At 35.3% G+C, this 17,853-nt stretch overlaps 1 protein-coding gene across 19 annotated transcripts in view; it reads right to left on the reverse strand.

The window, feature by feature from the left end:
* The window catches only part of MEF2C (myocyte enhancer factor 2C), a 135,568-nt gene that overhangs the window by 45,810 nt on the left and 71,905 nt on the right, over positions 1–17,853 (reverse strand). The gene's annotated exons all lie outside the window — the stretch shown is intronic.

Consider the following 17,853-nt stretch of genomic DNA (forward strand, 5'->3'; position numbering starts at 1 on the left):
TAAACTTTACAGTAGTCCAGAAGAATAATTTCACTTTCTTTAGGGAATATGAGGCCCCTTAAAAATAAACACTGTAATCATCAACAGGTTGTTATTTCACTCATTCTTTTTATGTTCGTCTGTCTATAATCCTCCTCTGGCTCCAGCCCTTCTAGATGGAGCACCATCTTCAACATTTTCATTTGTGTCTAATTTAGCCACAATATACACAAATACAAGGCTGAAGTCAGATCTCACTTACACTAGAGTAAATTTGTAGGTGGATTTCAAACAGCTGTAAAGATACCAGTCAAGATATTCTAGATGCATAGTGGTGTTACCAAGTCTTTACATCATTGTTGTTAGCTGCTGAAATACAGAATATTTGAAATATGCAGGGCTTAATATAAATGACTGCAGAAAAAATTAACTATTTTAAAGGTAGCTGGTGTTTTTCCATTATATAAATGGGAAGCCTTTAATACTAAACGCCATATTCAAAACACTTTAAAAGTGAAATACAGACCTTGAGAAATGTGACACACAGAAGAGCACATAGCTTTACAGATTCTTTTGTCACAAAAACCTATATGAATGACAGCTTATATGAATTATTCTTTGTATATATTTTGAGCATTATTTATTTAAAAGATATAAAAGATCCAGAAGATGTTCTGTAATTATATCTTTAAGGACTGCTTCATACATTATTAAAATGCATCCATCCTGGGAAGAATATACTGCCAACCTGTGTAGCTTTACTAGTCACTGAAGTTTTCAGGAGCAGAAATGATGGGTTTCTCAGACAAATAACAGTGTAGCATACAATATAAGCTAGTTTGGATGCAATTTTTCCTGGACTCTGAGGCAAACATGTTTGCTCTCAATCATGGGGCCAGGGAACCTCTGATGACACTTTGCTTTTCTATTTCATCTGAAACAGAACACTTCCAGCAGCACTGAACTCTGCAGTACTGACTCAGCAATGAAAATACCACCCAGTGAGAAAAGAACACCACTTCCTTCAGCACCTGGGCTTTCTTTGGAGGTCTCCCATAAAAATATTGAATGAATCAGTGTTTTCTGAACAGGTTTGTTTTTCCTCTCAGAAACTGAACATTTATTTTACAGCAGATGAAATGACAGGGTATTACAAAAAGAAAAAGTACCAGTAAGACAATGAGCAAATGATCCTTCTATAGGAAACAGAATATTTCCTTCTATTTTCATAGTACTGTAATTGCTTATCCATTGGTAAAAATGCTCAAAACAATATATTTTTCAAAAATGGTGAATTACAAGAGAGGCTAGATCTCTGAAACTCTAGTGTTCTGTTTCTCAGCAGCATGGAGTCCTTAAATAGCAAAAAGCAACAACCATCAACTGAATGTTCTGCTGAGAGAGCTGTCAGAAAGGAGAAAGAGATGGAAGGCTCTTCAGTAAGTTTAGAGAAAGCAAGTTACAGTATCTGACAATCCAAATTGGCCCATAATTTTAACTATGGAAACAGATAACTAAAACAATGCAGAATTTCATATTTAAGGTGGCTTTTTTTCCCCTGTATGTAAGTTCTGTTATTTACCAGAAACCTCAGTGCAAATTGTATCTATCTTTAACAGTTGCTAAAATCTCTAGACTATGTATTTGTCAGCTTACCAAAGTGTCATCTGCTAGAAACAATGAACTGGATTTTGTTTCCCTATGGAAAATACTACAGGAGTGGTAAGATGCAGACAGTAAGTTTATAAGCCGAAATTTGCAGATAAATCAACTAAACACTAGCTATAAAAAGGAGTGAGAAAGTGCAGTCAGGAGTATGGAGAAGCTTGATGAAACTCCAGAACCAGATGATTATCTTCAGCCTATCTTTGAAGCTGGCCCTTCAAAACAATTGTTTCCCTCAAGCATAACTTCTTTAAAGTCATACTGCTCTTATCCCTCTGCTCTTCCCTTGAGATGAGTAAGCACTTCTCTCAAAAGGAGAGAATCGGAAATGGCAAAGTTATCAAAAAATTGTCAGATTCTGAAAAGCTTTTTGATAATTTTCAGTCAAGGAAATTCTAAATTTCTATTACGGCAGACTGTGCCATCATGGAGGCAGAAGCCCCTTTACATGAGATTATCCAAGGGTTAAGCTGTATAGCCCAAGCAGATGCAGTTTAACTCCCGCTTCTCTTACTGACTTCCTGCAGAGACTTCATTAATTAACTTTTCTACAGTTTTCACTCCATAAAAAGCTGAATGACCACCACTATAATTGGGGTGCTATAAGAAGGAAAACCCAAGAAAGTGGTAACATAGGTAGAAGTATAAATTTGGTATAGAGAAACAGACCAACCTTCACATACACTGCAAAACATGGCTTTACATGCTGCCCTCTGAAGCTGTTAAATTAACAATGTGGTGGTCAGTTTCACTGCTCTGCTTGGGAAAGAAGGAAGCATTACAAACAGGGTGGCTTCTAGTTCTTATAAATGCTTGAGAAAACAGGTATGTCAGAGGCAGACTCAATATCTAGTTAGAAATGGCCAGGACATGATTACAGGAGTACTAGAAAAATCATGGCCAAAAAATAGAAAGGGAAAGTTCAGGAAAGTTCCAGGAGGGGAAAGGAAAGTTCCAGCAATGGAAAGTTCCAGCAAAGTTCAGGAAAGTTCAGGAAAGTTCAGAAAAGGAAAATTCAGGAAAGTTCCGGAAAGGAAAGTTCCAGGAAAGTTCCGGAAAGGAAAGTTCCGGAAAGGAAAGTTCAGGAAAGTTCCAGGAAAGGAAAGGAAAGTTCCAGGAAAATTCCAGAAAGGAAAGTTCTGGAAAGGAAAGTTCAGGAAAAGAAAGGAAAGTTCCAGGAAAGGAAAATAAAGGATAGTTCAGGAAAGGATAGTTCTTGAAAGGAAAGGGAAGTTCAGGAAAGCTCAGGAAAGTTCAGGAAAGGAAAGTTCAGGAAAGGAAAGTTTCAGGGACATTCCAGAAATGTTCCAGGAAAGGAAAGTTCCAGTAAAGATCAAGGAAAGTTTCAGAAAAGGAATGTTCCAGGAAAGTGAAAAAAATTTTCTTAATTCAGAATCTAAATGTTTTTTTTTGAAAAATCTGTCTTCTGGAAGCAGCAATAACATTCTAAATATTAGGGGTTTTTGCTGTAAAACTGGATTTCTTTTTTGGACAAAATTATAGGTTTGTAAGATATCTTGGTATATTGGCCTGGCAAAGTCTTACTGTCTTAGAACTTAAAATCTTTAATCATACAGTGTTTACAGAGAGAGATCTGCGGGTTACAGACTGGTCTCCACTTAGGTCCCCTAATTCCACAGGAGAGATGAACAAATGGAACAAGATTTTGCCTGCCTAATTTTTCTAAGACTTGTTAGAAATAGTCATGATGGACACTGTGAATATGGGTAGAATAGATACTGTTTCACTTGCTGAAGACTGAAGTGTGGGATCTTGACCAGTTTTGATCTCTTGTTCCTGCAGCATAAATCACTGTACAGGGCAGCCTGCTCTGCCCTGCCATCAGAAGCTTCTCACCCCATGCCAGAATTGTGGAGCTGGAGCAGTGGGCATGCATTCCCTTCTGCAGACTCTGCTGTGTAGGTGCAACTTCCAATGCAGGAAAGGCAATAAATAACTCGGGGGTAGTCACATCTCTAGGTAACATAGGTGTTTCCTCAGATCTTCACAGAGTCATGTCACAGGTAAGAAGGGGAGCTTTTTTAATTGAAAACCCCAAATCCAGAGCGGCCTGGTGGACTGCATCTGTTTTAATGAATTGACCAATATGAAAAGCTTTGCACCATGGATATCGATAGTGTTTTGGGGACTGAGCTCCTGAGAAAAAGGTAAACATTGATTTCTGGCTGACAAAAAAATTCAGAAGCCACTAGTGTAATGATTTTTTTCCTAACATACTCAGCCTGTGTAAAAGAAAGAACCATAAAGGGTCCTTTCCCAACAACAAGTTGAAATCCACAGGTGCAAAAGCACTATTCCCAGTCTTCTTGTGCTGGAGGCTTGGACCAACTACAGACCAAACTTGAAACCATTATGATGTGAGATGGAAAACCAGTGATATTTCTGCAGCAAGAAAACTGAGCTCATTTACTTATTCCATTATCTTGGCTATCTTCTAAGCTGTATGCAGCAATCCATCTGCTGCCATAGAAGCCAGAACTCTTTTCTATGCTCTGGAGAGCATTTACAATGCAAAAAGCAGCCTAAAGAGTATTACATAGGATGATAAAGGAATGCTTCAGGTTCTCTAACATTTATTCTCTAACATTTATTCTGAATACGAAATATTTAATCAGAAGCTAACTGTACCAATGAAAGCAGAGATGTGATAAGATTGACTAGTATTATCTCAAAATAAACATGGCTTTGCCTTTTGGTATATGAAAATTAAAGATCTGACAAAGAGATCCTGACTGAGTTTAGTGGACTCAGGCTTTCATACAGGACTTACAGTAGTGAAAGGGACCAGCAATGTCCTAAATAACTAATATTTCAATTCAAGAATGCTAGAAAACCCTTTCCATCAAGGGGCCAAGGGCCATATAAGCCATGGGTATACAAGAATTTCTCCAGTTCAGAAGTGCAAAATTTTGGTCTTAGAATCTATAGAGAGATTCACAGTCCTGAGGTTTGTCTAGAGTTTCTCAGCATTGTGAAACTTTGAAATCAACTGCAGGAAAGCTTACTTACATTGATTCCAAAGTCAGCAAGATTTGTATTTCTCCCTGGGTATGGTAGATCACAAGACCCCAAATAAAATAGCAGTAGCAGGAATTGATGAGAACTTCTTTTATTTCTGCCACTCCTTTGGTCATGGAGATCAGTAGGAAGTAGACTTAACTTCAGAACTTTTAGGTCTAGTCAGGTATTTTATGCCATTACCCTTCATGAAGAAGGAGGTGTAATTAAGAACATTTTTTCCAGAAAAAGACTGTACAGGAGTAGGTGAATTTCTCAGATTCATTAATGAAAAAGTTAATCTGTGGAACAAACAAAAGAATTCTCTATAACCCTTGGGATCCATTGTGTCATCCCAAGCCCAAGCCCAGAACATCTCCCTCGTTCAGCATACAGTCGTGAATCTCTCATGAGTATTACTATCAGGTGAGTTTAGTCCTACTAGATAAAATGCATATTATTGAAAATGGTGGTTTCACAACTGTAATTTTATATTTACATATATGTAGTTATCTAAAGGGGTCCTAGCTGCTCAAGGGTTCTTCTAGTGTAGCCAATTAGGAAGAACCCCCATCTCTTCCTGTCCCCAACATGAAAGATATAAATTAAGATGTCTCCAGGATAGTGAAATGACAGCACTTCTTTCTAAACCCCCTTGGAACAGAAGCAATTTTTAAAGTGTCAGGGTATGAAAATGGTCAATGAGCAATGTTCTTTCTTGGTATGAGCTTATACTGAAACCATAAAGAGCAGTCCACACCCTGCTGCAATTGCCTTGAGCAAAAAAGGGCCTTGTGACAGGAAAGGGCTATGGAATAGATCCAGTAAGTGGTTTAGGGACATAAAAAGCTCAGTTTGGCAATACCTACTATTTAGTTACCTGATCATCACAGTGGAATTCTCAGTGTGTTAGGATCTGAGGCACAGGAAGAGTTTGGTGCTACAGAACAGGATCCAAACCTAGCAGTATGGGACAGAATTGTGAGCGACCCAGACCAAGCAAATGGGTTTTCAAAAATTGTATCCCTCATCAGAAGCATCAGATGCTTACCCAGGGCTACAGAGATGCCTTCACCCACATTCCTGGGTATTCAGGTATTGACTGAAGCATACTGTCCCCTTCTACAGGCAACTTTTCAAAGAGACTTACTCTTCTCTTAAGAAAATTTTTCTGTTCCTGATTTTTTTCTATATAACAGCTAGTGGTTAGAAATATGCTAACCAGAAACACAGGTTCTATTTCTTGTTTGATCTGAATAGGCTCAAACCTATTCCTCCCCATATTCCTAGAAGGGATAGATTTACTCAGCTTCCTATGCTCTAGGCAGTCCTAGATAGTTAAACATATATATAATTCACTGTAATATTTTGCATTTGAGATTAAAAAATGCACAATTTGTTCAGTCAGAGAAACAGAACTTGAAAGCAGACCGAGTTCTTTGACTCGTAAAAGTATTTTTGTTTGAGGAAAACCTGTTGAAATTATTTGTGTCTTAAACTGGGACTGGGGAAGACTGTCAACTTTGACCCTTTGATAAGTATTGGGTCAATACTTACTAAGCACAGTACAGGCCCCTAGTAATGTTCAAGGTCAAATAACAGATTGTCCACAATTTGTTGTGTCCACAATGTGTTGATGTTCATGTTTCTCCAGATGAGGTTTTTTGGACAGATGACTGTTGCCATATTTTAAGGCAAATTTAGATACTTCTGTGAAACATTTTCAGATATAGGATGGAAAGTACTGAGCATAATTATGAGCTTTATTTGTGAGTTAAACAATACATGTGGGTCATGAACATTTACATCTAGGGTAGCAGCTTCTTTTCAGACATTTTACAGAAATGCAGTTTGGATGCTAAGGCACTGGTACCTGCCAGAAGGAATCCATAAAGCTTCCATTTTGCTGATATATGTTTAAACATGTTAGAAGCATGTAATAACCAATTCTTGGATTATAAAAATGAAAGGAAAATTCTTTTTTTTTTTTTGCTTTTCATCTTACAGCCATGGTTATGTTGTAGGAAGCTAAATATTTAAATGAGACATTCCATTTGGTACTGCTTCTTTGTCAAGATCTTGATCTCTTTGGAACCAATCTCTAGCAGCTGTGTTGTTTAAACTACTTTTATTGTCTCTTCTATAATTTGCTTTCTTTGAAGAGCCTTTGTGCAATAACACTTGATTAAAAAAAAACTCACTTGAACAATCAAAAATGAAGCACATGATAATTTATATAATTCTCCACTATAACTGTCTATAAATCACACAGGATGATATAAATAAATGAGTTTGAGACTTTTTTAAATCCAAGCATATCCAATGTATCACAGATTTTTACTTTTTATGTCCCTGTCTATCACACAAATAATTAACTGTTTAGAACTCACTTCATGCAATTTCTTTTAATAGCTTTTACTTCTTCATTAATGGCAACCATATATGGAAATATCCATGGCAAAACTAAGAAAGGAAAACACAATCACCTAAAGTTTTCGGTTTAGAGGTTGCTGCATAAAGAAAATGTTGACTGAAGGTGTTCTAATGAAACTTTTCTAATGCAATGAAAAATGGTTATGTAAGATTTAACAGCATTTAACAGTGCTGGACTATGGACATTTATTCAGAGCTGACTATAGACTTGTGATCATTAAAAATATAGAACAACAGAGCATCTGTATTTGAGGTTTTATAGCCCTTCAAATTTGGTAACTTAATTTAATTTGTCTTATATAAAAAGACACATAGAGGCCTCTCTGAATTCAGAGCAAACAGGGTCTAATCAATATCAAGTACATAATACATAGAGGATGGATACAAATTTTATACTACACAAAGAAATAATTTATAGTTCTTTACTGTAACAAGGAAGAAAAGTCAACATATTTTGAAGTGTTTGAACTTTCGCCAGAGCTATGAAAACTGTGGAAAACCATTTCACAAAGATAGTGTTATCTGTGTGCAGTCTAGGGAAGGAGAGGTATGCAGGTATTTTGCTTCATGCAAATCACATGGGTAAGGTGTTCCAGCCTGAGCAGAACATTTAAGATGTTGGCTCCCTAGCAGGAGAGTAAAGCAGGCAAAAAGCCAGGATTAGACTGACTTTTCGTCCTCTTTGGTGATGAAGTTCCTCTTGCAGAGTGTTGTTGTTTCTCAGGGAGTTCATGACTGTGGCAGGGAGTTTTACCTCTGAGTTTAGATATAAACGCTACTCATGGTATGAACTATTGAAGGTACAGCTCTGTCACCCTTACTGACACTGGGACTGCTTGAGAAAAAGAGCCATGATTCTGCAGAGATTTGCAGGAGCATTCAGTTTTCTTTTTGTGAGAAGTTTCAGTGTCTGAAAGATCTATGGTGACTTCCATAGATCTTCCATAAATAAGTTTTATTTTCAGAAATAAGACCTATTCTAGTATTGCTTACTACAAAAAGAGGCAGGATCCGTACGTGTTAGAAACAGTAACAAGGCAGACGTGAATTTTGTCAGAACACTCACATTGACATCTCTAGGCTTTAATCAGGGACCTAATAAAACCTGAATAGTGGGCATTGCATAGGAGAATTTTTTGACTTTTGATACCATAAGGCTCTTTTAACCTGATGAATGGTGGCTTAGAGCCCACATCTGGAAACATTTGTGTATCAAAAACCCCCTTGTTCATGTGTGAACTTGTTCATATGAAGAACTGTGCATCATGTAATTGATTTTGCTAGAAACTCAGCGATGCATAATCTTCAACACTGATTTAACAAAGAACAGTCAAGAGCTTATGGGAACCCAATGAAACAAAAAGTCTTGAGGGGAAAAGAGGGCAAGGTCAGTAATTTGCATTAAAGATAGTTGTCATGTAAGAGAATATGTAGTATTTTTACATTTGTCATTATCACTACTGTGTATGAATCTAGGCAAATAACCACATTTTGTATTTGCCTTACAAAGCAGGGATATTTTAATGATGAAAATTAAAAATGGGCTTGTTCACAAAAGCCTTTGTGTCTGGAACACAGCTATAAGTAGCTCACTATCTAGGTTAGAAATGGTAATGCAGGGTAGTGTGTTCTATTTTTCTGTGCTTGAAGTGAAGATACAATAGTAGAATTCAGCCTTGGTAGTTACTAATACACCACGCAAACACAATAACACCCTGTGTACTGCATAAAGGCATCACTTGTGGCCTGTCTCCATTACAAAGAGCAGAGGGGGCCAACATGCAAGAAGACAAAATGCTTTACAAGGGGGAGGGAGACCAGAAGAGTTGATGTACCCAAATACAAGGGCCTTGATTCTTTTTCAGAGTAATTTAAGTCCCTTTCCATCAATTATTGTCCTTTGTCTCCAGAATCTTATCACAAGCAGCATTACAGGAACTGAACAAAACAATACTCAGGCTCAAATAACCCTGTGAACTGCACTGACATTTCCACACCCTGTTGCTGTGTTTGACCAGGTTACTCAGGTTAAAAAAAAACAACAAAAAACAAAATACAAAAAATTCTGTATAGAGCAACAACACACATTCTTGTTTTAAATAACATGCTCAGCCCTTCCTGGTGTTTTTTCTGCTCTGTAGTACTACTGATATCTCACACTGCAATACTGCAGTGGATATGAAAAACTGCAATACAGAAGAAGATTGACTTTCTCTAATTTGACAGCTTTTCAAGTGAAAAGTTCCCACTTTGCAGGCTTCTCAACAGGTTTATTTTTGAGTAAATTAGATCCCGCCCTTTTCTATTCCAATCTTCCACAGTCTTTTGTTGAAATTTGAGTTTGAGAACAATTACAGATAAAAAAATGTATTTATCTGCAGAAACGCTCTGCAGCTAAGATTTGATTTTTCAGTGGAATAAATAAAGTCCATTAATTCATTTTTACTGCTCTGAATCAGAGTAATAAATTTTTCTTTCTTACTGATATGTGAAGTTTTGAGGGCACATGAAATAATTGAAAAGCATCTATTTGTTTCATTCATTCATGCTAGATATATGACATTTCCTGGTAATTCTTGACAGAACACTGTAGTCATTGCTTGTCTTCAAATAAATTAAAAAACATGTGAAAAGTAAAAAAAAAAAAAAAAAAAAAAAAATGGACCTTAGGAAAGTCAGCTGTTTTTGACAGTAAGTTAGTTTCTGTGAAACAAAGCCTTGTATTTCAGAAATTGTTTATGAACCATGAAGAAAAAAAAATGTATCCTTGGGTTAAAATATTTATTGACATCTAGGAGTCTGAAGAGAGCAAGTCAGGCCTGTGGTTTTTTGAGGGCACTTTATCATCGCCTGCATTCTCAAAGGGATCAGTGAATGAATAGAGCTGGATTACTCATCCTTCTATTCCACGCCTATTCCTCTCTATTTTCCTTGGCAAGACTGAGTGGCAAGCTATTTTTAGTGAGACAGTGTTCTATTTTTAGACAAATGGCAGTTAAGACATATTGTTAGGAAAAAAATTTAAAAAAAGAAAAACACAGGGAGGAGGGAATGAGGTTTGCCATCTCATATTGTGAAGCAAGCCCTTCAGCCTGTAACTTCAGGCATTTCAGCTTCTTCCAATCTTGGAAAAATAAAGAAAATTCAGAGTGCAGGGATTTAAAAATAAACCTACCCTCTGGCAAACTGACCAAAATACAACAAGCTGTTACTATGTGAAACAGTGATTACAAAAGCAAAGAATGTTTCTCAGTGACTAGATTGGGATAAAACTTTGGAGCTATTAAGGTCTGAGAATGTTACACAGACATGTAAGATATTTCTAGCTCCTTAGCCAGATATATAATATTTTGAAGGAAGAAAGAGTGATCTGTGAAGTAGACCTTGCTCTAATTACAGCTTTAGGATTCCAGTTTGGCAAAAAAAGAAAGAATGAAAAATTTGAAACATGTTTATATTCTGTACATATTTTCCACTTTCATAATTTTAGCATTTTTGCAACAATTCATCGAAAAATTTACTAAGTTATTAAAATACTTTTAAAAATATTACAAAACAACAAAAGAATAAATAAAAAATAAAAGGACATGATCCTCAAAAAGGTTAAAACAGGACATCCAGATCACTCCCTAAATATACTCAAAGGAAGCTTCTCATGTACCATGTGCTTCAGAATAATTAACTTGGGATCCATTTTATTTTTTTCTGTCCCTTCTGTCTTGTTCCACATATGGAAAAGTAGCTCTTAGGTGAGTGGCTTTTCTTTCATTTGAGATACGTTAGGGTTACAAGCTATGTTTCATGTTAACCAAATCCTTGCCAAAATAAATAATAATGAAACATTTTCTATTTTTTGAGATAAAGCAAAATTAAAAAAATTAATTGTTAGACTTTGCTGCATTTTTTCACATACTGAATTAATTTGAAATATAAGAAATCCTCTACTTTTCTTCTTCTAGATTGCATAGCACTTATTAAATGCAGAGTAACAAGGAGATGCAGAATTATCAAGGAGAGCTTGAAAATAGCCTGGGAGTATGAAGAGTCAGAAATCTCATGAGTATAAGTGGGAGGAAGGGAATAAAATACTACCTAATGAGTGCAGTAGAAGGAATACTTTGGACACTCTCACTGACTGGAACAGCAGTTCCATTGAAGGACTACTTTGGATAGAATAGAATTGCCATACACAGTTTTCCAGCTTTGAAGTTTTTGTTGTTTTGTAAGAGCTACTATTTACGTGAATCTCAAATTGATGGGATAATAAGATTAGGTAAGAATGTAAGCTTTTGTTGAGAAAAGATGCATTTCTTAATACATCAATTCTAAAATACATAAATTTCTAAATATGTTCAATTATTTAAAAAAGTGAAAGATTGATAAAATGTACAGACTTTTGAAACCATGTAATGTAAAAGTTTTGAAAGCATGACATTTTTCCCTCTGAGAGTTTTTTAACCAGTCATGCTTAGAAAAAACTCATATGAGGACATTAATTTATGAACACATTATTCAAATGTGTTCATAAATTGTGTTCAATTTCAAACTAATTGGCACACAAAGACCAAAGGAAAAATGCTGAAGATCTTGCATTCAGTCCTTTGGTTCTGTCATACATGATGTTGGCAATAATGGTTGGGTTTGTATTTTCTAAAAATGAAAAAAAAAAAAAACCACAAAGGCATTAAAAAAACCTAAATAGTCACCCAAAGGAAATTTTTGGCCAGTTGACTCTTTTCAAATGTCTGTCCTGTGAAACTGGTATCACTAGCTGTTTTTTTAGCAACTGGTCTTCAACCAATTTAAAAAGGAAATCAATAATGCTATCACCATTTCAAAGATAGTGAAACTGAAGCTTTAAGAGGAAATGTGACTTATCCAAGGTCACAAAACAGTATCTGACAAAGCTATTAATAAAACCAAAGTCTCATGAGTCCTAGTCCAGGGCAGTATCCAATACACTGTACTGTCTTTAGATCACCCTGAATAACCTTTCTTACATATAGAAAGTGAGGACATATGTCCCAGGTCTTCAGCCCACAGTAGCTGAAAGAAATCCCCTGATTTCAGCAGCTCAAGAGCTGACTTGATGTGCATTTCACAGCTTGTTTATATGCAATATTATGTTACGATGACAGGAGAAGAAAATACACTTATTACATTAAACAAGCTACAACAGTTGCCTTACTTTTCCTAAAAAGAGAACATTTAGAGAGTTGTATGGGCTTATTTATTATGATTATACAGATAAGAGTCTTAATTGATATGAAGAGGCTTTTAGAATCTAATTAACCTCCTAGCTAGTCATTAGCTCTGTGACCTTTAGAAATAATTGACATAAGAAAATTTATTTTCTCTTTATCTCATTCAGAACTTCCACATCAAGTGACTAAACCTAATGTGCAATAGAACCCACAGCACATCTGTAAGGATTGATGGGTTAATGTGCAGTAAGAGCATAAGTGAAACAGGACTGTGGCATTTTTCTCTGGCACAAATACTGCCCATGGCCACCTGACTGCCATTCTCACCAACTCCAACCTTCTACTGTGCTAAAGCTGTGCTAAGTTTTAACTCATGTCCCTCAAGGAGATTTAAAAGTATGCCAATTAACACTTTGTGGTTGGCCATCCTAAAAACAACTGGATTTTCAGTTCAAACTAGCTTTTCTACAAATCTGTGGAAGACTGAATTTCCATCACTAATTGTATGTTTTCATTAGGCACTTTTTTTTTCTTTTTTTCTTTTCTTTTTTTTTTTTTTTTTGAGTAACAATAGTTTTTCTAACCAGTAAAAAAGCACAAAATAAAAAAATTATGAATTCCACCACCCTGTAAGTCTTGGTATTATTTTGTTCCTTGCTATCTTAATATTAAGGTCTTTGAAGATCTCTGTGTGTTGTAAAAAACAAAGGATGAGCAATCTGCAGGGAGAATTTCACATGTACAGAACCTCACTTCTTCCTCTTAGGGGAAAATGGCATACATTTCTTCTGCTATGTTAAGACTGTTCTCCTTCACCAAATACAGAAGTCCACTGGAAAGAGGAAAATACTCTGTGGAAGTGCAATTTACCAGTAGTTGCTAGAGAATGAACGTGTGCAAAACAAGTTAAAAGGACAATGCTAGATGCTCATTATCCATGAAAAAGAATCTATAATGTATAAATTAAAATGTGACATATTATTGCAAATTAGAACTACTTATCTTTGTTTGTTTTATTTTGTTTTTTCCTGGGAAACTTACAACTGCATCACAATGTCCCTAAAATAATTTACTCGCTAGAATACTTCAAATTAGATCTTGATGACACCTTCACAATCACTAAAAGCAAGAGTTCACCCAATCCAAGTTTTCCAAATTTACCTAATTTCCGTGAGAAAGAGGAGGCAAAAAAAGAGGGGGGACCACCAGGTGTAATGGAAAATTAATCCCTAACAGAGTAAGATAATGTATAGATGAAAAGCCAGATGAGGTTAAGGTTTTATTGAAGCAGAAAGATATGCCAGTATATTGCAGGAGCTGGTATCGTCTATATGTAAAAATCCACGTTGAGGACCATGAAATCCTTCTGACACTCGATTAAAAAAATTGAGAAAGGAGAGAGAGAGAGAGAAATAAAGGAGAAGTTGAAGACATGTACCAGAAAAAGATCAAAAAGCAGGTAATAAGAGATATTTCAGAAAAGACACTGAGCTCACGAAGGAATTTTTGTAAAGTAGTGGAGACCTGCAAAGATCAGACAGATGTCTGTGCATGCATACAAATTAGTGGTTTTCTGCAGTGAACTTTGCAAAATTAAGATATTTGGTGGATGATTAGCATTCATGTCATAAAACCTCAGTTAACAAAGAGAAAGATGAATGAAGACTGTGGTCTGCTTTTTTCTCTACTAGTGATTAGTGGTATGGTAAAGGGGAACTGAGGAGATGGATGAATGTGTGCCTGAAAATGGAAGATAGGGGTGAATTTGAAAGGGCTGACGTAGCAAGGGAACTTGAACTAAAGGTAGTGACCACTGAATCAGCAGATAAAGAAAAGTCAGGTGGAGAAAGAGAGACAATAAAAGCAGCAGGGTCAAATAAATTGATGGATTGGGGGTTCAAAAAGAGCTGAAAGATAAAGTAGTGGGTGATTTGTGGAGGAATGGGTCATGTGCACACAGAGCAAGGCTCAGCATATTAAGCTCAGTATACCAGAAACTGAATCACAACCAAGAGTCAATGAAAACTCACTAGCGGTCTTCTGAAGCTAAGACAGTAGCTGATAATTTGACATGAAAGAAATTAGAAGGAAAAATGGACAATATGTAAGAAAACAGGCAGGAAGTTTCACCTTAAAACAGCAAAGACTTGATGGCTTAGATGAAGAATCACTACAGATTTCTATAGCATAGTTAGACTTTTAATTATATTTGCAACAAAATATTTCCTCATATTCCGCTCTGAAATCTGTCCCCTTCCATGTAAGGCTGAGGTCTTTCCTGAGCTCCTAAAGTAGTGAGCTTACAGTGTTACAGAACTGGATTCTTGTTGATCACAGCAGCATGGCAGTGAGATGTCACTAAAATATGTTGTGTTACATCCATTTCTGTTTTATAGAAACAAGGAAAGGATCTGGCCCCATTTCATAATAAATCCAAAGAATACATAATGCATGCATTTGACTGTTGTAAATGCTGACATTTTTTTCTTTCTCATTTCCTTATTGCCGAAAGTAACTTATTGCATAGTCTTATAGAATTAGTCTGGATATATTATTGTTGGAATTTACATACACACTTCTAGGTTAGCATAAAGATCAAATGTTGTATTTCTCCTCTGTGTTGAATGAACTTACCAGAGTTTCTGCTGTTCGTTAAAAGAATTTCTAAATCCAGCAATTAATGCTCACTTTTTAACTGAAGGAAAATTGAATGAATGACTGTGGTATGAATAGTTTCGTGGGTGAGGACATAATGGCTTCAAATTTAAGAATCCAGTTAATGCTAAACAGAAGTTTCAGAATGTACCTTTTTTGTTTAGTTGATTTTGTTTTGTTGGCTTTTTTGTTTCGTTTGTTTGTTTCCCAGAATTAATGCATATCTCCATGCACAATAATTGTCACTGTTGCTTGAAATAAGTGTAAAACGCATACGTTTTCTCCTTCATGACTACATATTGAACTTGCCCTTGTATGTTATAGGCATATTTACTGGGTCTTAACAGAAACACATTCGCCTGGTAGAAATTTTTGTGACCTGAAAAACTCAGATATATCAAATAACATGTTAATCAACTTCATTTTGATGAAGCAACTGGAAACATTGTCTCAGTTATATTTATTGCATGTAAATAAAATTTCTACATATGCAATGAAAACATGAGCTGTTTTAAATCATTAAACCAGAAAACCTCCAACAACAGCAGTAACTGGCCTTTACAATTCTCTAACTATTAGCATTCAATTTTTTATCAAGAGAGATTTATTGATATTTTATATCTCTAAGTTGGGTAGAAGGAATTTTCTGTTAAAAAAATGTGGTGTTTGTTAGATATATGACCATGTTTTCTTCTTTACTTGTTACTTTAAACAACAAATTATGCTTGAAGACTCACTTTTTCATAAATGCTTAATATAATTAATCCCAGTAATTATATTGAAAACATTTACTTAATAAAATGAACAGCTTTAGCCAGGTCTACATGAAAAGTTATAAAATTTTTGTATTTGAATAGCAGTGGTTTAACTTAAAAGTAATTAACTACATATTAGAGAGCTGCTCTTTTATTTTTCTTTGAATATAGATAGTTCAAAGAATGTACACCTCATTTCAATGACTGATAAAACAGTTCTACCACAACCTAAAAGTAACTAAATAGTTAATATTATGCTGAATGTGAACAGAAATTGGATAGTAAATTGAAGACCTTTATATGGTTGACAGTTATATTTCAAATTTTTATTGGTCTGCCTAAAAAAGTTTTCTTTCTTGAATACTATTCAGGAATATATGAGCACAGCTATGCCCTTGTCTTCTGCTGAAATATAGTTATTGAATAGACATTTAGTTGAAAATGCTCAGGTTTAAAAATATTGTCTAATTCTCAGCTGCTGTTGATTGGTCTGGAAGACAAGATTAAAAACTTTTACGTGTGAAATCTAGCTGTCTGAAATGGAAAAGAAGATGGACCTCTTAGAAGGAAAATATGTGTAATGTGTAATTGATCACTTTAACTGATCAATTAAAATGATTAAATGTGTGGCAGATTTATATCCTGTACCTGAAAATATACCAAACTACACTAAGAGTCAAGGCATTTATCAAAGCTCTATTTTCTACTGTACTTGTAACTGTGATATTCATTATCCATTAAAGGCATGATAATATGGAATCCTTGTTCAAAACCTACATACTGGAGAACTCCTTGGATTCTCAAACTGTACCAGTACTGATACAGTTTAAATATTTTATGTTACAGGCAGAACACAGAAAAATGTAACAGAAAGTCAAACTCAGAGCTGACAGAGCATTCACTTCATTTGGACTTTTATGTCTATTGTTCAATTTAAAAAAAAATTCATTTCAATTATCCACTTTTATATTGTTCCTTTTAGAAAAGTGAAAAGAGTTGCCTAGCAAACTTTGGGTATAGTCAGAAAATTACACATCTGCATGCAAAACTGCTAATCAACCTATCCGAATTGGCCTGCTGTTTATGCAGAAAGAGATTTTGCTGGTGCAGTGAGTTCTCTTTCTGAAAATTTCAACATTATTTGAAATTTTAAGTTTTCTTTCAAGATCCTTGGAAAATCATAGTCCTTATGATAAAATGTATTCATTCATTGTAAGGCAAGCAATAAATCCCTAAGTGTATTTCCACACAAAAGCCTGTAGGAAAAAGAAAAGCTATCACAGGAAACTCTTCTGCTAAGAATATTCTGGCCTTTTGCCCCTAAAAAAGGATAGGACTTTATTTTGGGCATAGAATTTGAATTCTTTTGGACTTCCCAGATCTGGGGAGCAGGAAATGCTTCATGTCTATACAAAAGATCTGAAGTAAGAGAGGAAAAGAAATGATGCATGAAGAAATGATGCACTTTCCTACTACTCTTAACACACATAAATTTTTTTTTGCTGTCAGAACCTCACGCTCTTCTAATGGGAGGCAGAATCTGGGGGAAATAAGGAGGGAAGCAAATAGTAACTTCCTAGATGCTAACATAAGGATACTTAGAGAAGTGATATATATTCCTGTGTGCAGTCTTTGCCTATCTAAGGTGGTGTGACTGTGACTCTGTAACAAGTTTAACAATCTTAATTATGCAGAACTTTTTATCCTTTAAAATATTTTATGCATAAATAACTCACTACCTTACACTGCCAGTCTCAAAAACATGACTAACCCTGGTGAAGATTCCAAAAGTATCAAAGTTGTATTTCAAACAAAATCCAGATAATTCCAAAATCTGAAACTAACTTTTAAAGATCTGGAGTAAACTAAATATATACATCAACATATTCAGAAGTAAATTTTCACTGACCCTTAAGATAGGTCATCATCCTTCTATTATGTTTTTAATTGATACCATTAGATCAGTCATGCACTTTAAAAACAGAAGTTGTATAGGTCACATACAACTTCTGTTGTATCATTTCTATAATTTTTAGAGATCTATCATTTTTTAGATATCTGTCTAAGATATGAGTGCTTTGTTAATAACAACAAATTCATTGAAGGCTTTATGTATTTTGCATAGCTTGAATCCAAATGTGATT

The sequence above is a fragment of the Pyrgilauda ruficollis genome, unplaced genomic scaffold, assembly GCF_017590135.1.
Source record: "Pyrgilauda ruficollis isolate IOZ18807 unplaced genomic scaffold, ASM1759013v1 scaffold152, whole genome shotgun sequence".
Classification (NCBI taxonomy): Eukaryota; Metazoa; Chordata; class Aves; order Passeriformes; family Passeridae; genus Pyrgilauda; species Pyrgilauda ruficollis.